This window comes from Dendropsophus ebraccatus, unplaced genomic scaffold, assembly GCF_027789765.1.
Source record: "Dendropsophus ebraccatus isolate aDenEbr1 unplaced genomic scaffold, aDenEbr1.pat pat_scaffold_1341_ctg1, whole genome shotgun sequence".
Taxonomy (NCBI): domain Eukaryota; kingdom Metazoa; phylum Chordata; class Amphibia; order Anura; family Hylidae; genus Dendropsophus; species Dendropsophus ebraccatus.
Window position 1 is genome coordinate 32,940 of NW_027208762.1, and position 4,367 is coordinate 37,306.

Here is a 4,367-nt window from a genome sequence, read left to right on the forward strand (position 1 = left end):
ACACATATATATATATATATATATAAATAGTAATAAACATATATGGTATTGTAGCATGCAGAATTGTCCAATCTATTTAAACACAAATATTGTTCCCACAAGGCGTAATAAAAAAAAAGGAAAAGAAAAACACCAGGATTGCTATTTTTTTATTATAATAATAAAAAAAAATAGAAATCGATCAAAATTCCCATTTACACTAATAAGGTACAAAACAAACTATAGATCATGGCAAAAAAGCCCTGTAGGTAAGAAAATAAAAGTGAAGCTGGAGATGTTAATAAAAAAATGACAATAAAAGCCACAATGAAATTTTAAAAAAGAAAAAGAAAAACGAAACATTAAAACCTCTTTATACAGTGTATAAATTATAAATTTTAAAATTCAAATTCTGAAAGAAAAAAAAAAGGAAAAGAAAATAAATAAATACAATAACTTTTCATTAGGAACAATGATATAATTTATATCAGTCAACCATGGGGTTTCCTAGGCAGAAGCAGAAAGTTTTTGGAGCAGGTTCATCTCTAGCTTATTGTATAAAACAGAATCAGCCACAATGTTACGGTTTGAGATTATGAATTTGTTGAATAGTACAAACCAAACCCAGATTCAGGTTTTGTTTAGTCAGCACTAGAAAGCACAATGTAAAGAACTGTGAATAAAACTGTAAATTTTGTTTTAAAGATGGAAGTAAGAGATCATAAAATATATCACATAGGATCAGCAGAACACAGAGACTGAGTTTACTCAATAAGACCTCAATTTTAGCTTCATTAACCTTATACATGGATTAAAAAAAATATATATTTGGAGGATGAATTTAAGTTTCTGCTCGGAAGGTGGCCGGTTATACATTTATGAAAGAGTGAAAAATGTCATTGTCAAAGAACAAGACTTTAAATTCTCAATTGCAGTCTACAGGTGGCCACACACCTTCAATAACTGTCAGCAGAATGATCAGTGCAAAAGAACAGTTATCTCTCCTGTCCTCCCCCTACACATCAATGTTCAGCACTGTGTTCTCTATGGTAAGGGGAAGGGGAAGCCACAGTTAGACTGCTCTAGTAGGGGCTTATCTTTATGAGAACAAAAGGGTTTGGGTAGTGAAATTCCATCACGCCTGACCCCTATCTCCACCGACATCATATAGACTTGCCAGTGGTGGGTTTGGATACCATAAGTATAAACTGTATGGAAACCTTAAAGAGGTTATCCACCGAAGCTAAAAATTTAATTCTAGCTTGTTTCACTCACCCAAGTCCCCCTGAACATTTTGAGACATCTTCTGTCTTTCTAGCTCCTGCTGTTCCTGAGTTACAAGTTTTTCTAAAAGCCAGTCTGTGTCCAAGATGGTGCCGTCCAGGAAACTACATTTCCCATAATGCATCTCACTGATTGGTCTGTTTGCATACTCGCCCCCTTAGCTTTCTTTTCTGCCCACTGCTGTTATCTCTATTGCACAGGACTGTTCTTACATATGCCTGCATTCACTGAAGCAGAGCAGAGATAGAACTATAACTTTTCATATTACAGAAACCTAGGCTTAGGAACACATATAAGTCTATGGAAGAAGCACAGGTGCATGGAGATGATGCAGGTGATGTCTTCAAGTCAATAGACAGCTAACCCCGCCCCTAGAGAGGAGATCACATGTGCTGTGTCTACAAAATGGGGGAAGAGGGAGCTGAGCATTGTCAGAGTGGACATAGAGGATATGAATTTAGACATCCAGAGCAGATAAGCATGGGGAAAAAAAAAAAAACAACAACAGGGAAAGGGTGCAAGATAGGTTATACATGCTTAGGCTCGATTCACACGTTGTAAGAGTGCGGCTGTATTTGCGGCTGTAACTGTGCGGCGGTATTTTTGGTGGTTCGTGTGTATGCTTGGAAGTATAGGATATGCGGCTGCACAGTGCACACTATGTATGAATCTACGGCCCTATCGTAAACGGACCCGTAAAAAATGAACAAGACCATTGTTTGCGGCTGAATATGCGGCCGTGGATTGACAGGCGGTCCGTACGGAGTACTTCAAAAATAGCCGGCAATGATGCCGAATGCCGATGCCTCTAATAGTTAATATATTAAATTAATCAAACACATTTTCTTTGTAATCAAGACACTTTCGTTGATCAATAATTTATTTCTAACGAATCCATCATTTTGCAATTAAATATACTGTTAAAAAAAATAGATATATAAATAAATGTATATTTATCTATATATTTATTTTTTGACAGTATATTGAATTGCACAATGATGGATTCGTTAGAATTAAATTATTGACCAACGAAACTGTATTTATTTCAACGAAAATGTGTTTTTTTAATTAAATATTAATTAGTACAGGAAGCTCCAGTAAGCCGTTAATTCATATGCGGCAATAGAGCATTCTGTACTAATCATCACTTTACTTTAATGAAAACATCAAATGTTTCTTCTAATTATGTTATGACAATAGCATTATTAGAAGAAACATTTAGAATTATATGTGCGCTCAGCTGATTGGCTGTTCGGCTGAACGCACATATAATAAGCCGGTCCGCAGCACAGTGACTTCATTGTGCTGCGGACCAGCGAAGAGACAACATCGGGGTGAGTATAGAGCTCTCCCCACCCCCTCCCCAGCACTGCACCCCTCCCAGCAAGGAAGGGGGGGGTCAGTTAACCCCTTCCTTGCTGGGATGGGTGCAGTCTGACATCAGTCTGGCCCCCAGGGGGTTAAGGGGGATGCAATACATCCTCCCTTAACCCCTTGGGGGTCAGACTGTAAGCAGCGATCTGTAAAGATGCTGCATACTGTAAGGTGCACAACACCGCTCACAATGATGGGTGTTGTGCTCCTGTTTGTGTGTTTTTGTGTGTTTCTCCCTTTTTGTTTTTCAGATATCGGTATCCTGGGGATTACGTCGAATTCCATGGACTACGTCGATGACCAGCGTTTTTTTAATGTTTTTTTTAATAAAATGGTCAATGAGGGGTGTGGGGGTGTTTTTATTTGAATAAAAAAATTTGTAAACTTGTGGCTTCCTGTACTAATTAATATTTAATTAAGAAAACACATTTTCGTTTAAATAAATTCAGTTTTGTTGGTCAATAATTTAATTCTAACGAATCCATCATTGTGCAATTAAATATACTGTCAAAAAATAAATATATATATAAATATACATTTATTTATATATATATTTATTTTAACAGTATATTTAATTGCAAAATGATGGAATCGTTTACATTTAATTATTGAACAATAAAAGGGACTTTATTAGACAGAAAATGTGTTTTATTAATTCAATATATTAACCATGAGAGACATCGGCTATAGTGCAGAGGATCGCAAACCCCGGTAATAGCGATTCATGTAAACTGTGTTCCCTGCTTTCCCAGATGCATCCAGAGGTGTTTCCATCACTTTCTTAACATTTTATTTGTTATTTTTAGTTGAACCAGATTTCCAAGTAAATGACCGTATGTTTTGAGCCGCATGTCTATTTTTTCCCACGGCCGGAGTTTCACCCGCACATTTACAGCCGCATAAAAAATACAGCCGCACAGTTACAGCGTGTGAATCCAGCCTTATTAGACATAGGGTGGTATTGGGAAGGGGGATATTGTTTTAGAATATTAATTTTGATACCCAAATAGCCCCCTTAAGAATAATTGAATGTGATGTTTGCCTGGTAAGTCAACTAACAGGTCGCACCATCCATTGTATTCAACACAAATTTGGAACATACTCATAATAAGGCAATGATAACAAGTTCTGACAGACATAGTAAGAAAGTGTCCAAAGAGAAGAAGAAATAGAAGGAAAGTAGAAATAAGAAAAGAATAAGAAGTAATAGTACAACTCTATACAACGCTATGCCAGGATGTTATTGGAAGTCTACATATATGGAGGGGAAGTAGCAGAAAATAAAATTAAACCTCTAAAATGTAAAGTACTTTATGTTGTTTTTACTACATTATTTAGAGAAACATTTTGCAAAGCAAAAATAAAAATACAAGAGTACGAAAAGTAATAGATGCGGGAGACATTTCTTTGGGACGCATTTTCCCAAGGATCCTAAACAACTGTTAAAGAGAACCTGTCACCCTTCATGCTGAGGCAGAGCCCGGTCGATCCCCCGGTGCAGACCCATATACTTACGGCTTCCACGAAGTCTCGTTCCTGGAGCACGTCCCGCGGCGGCGTCCCCCTCCAAAGTCGCGTGCACGCTCCCCAGAGACAAGTCCGACGTCCCTAGAGAATGGCTGGAGCCGTCATTCTCTATGGCCATCGGACTCATCTCTGGGGAGAGTGCGCACAGCTTCGGAATGGGACTTCGTGGAAGCCGTAAGTATATGGGTCTGCACCGGGGGGTC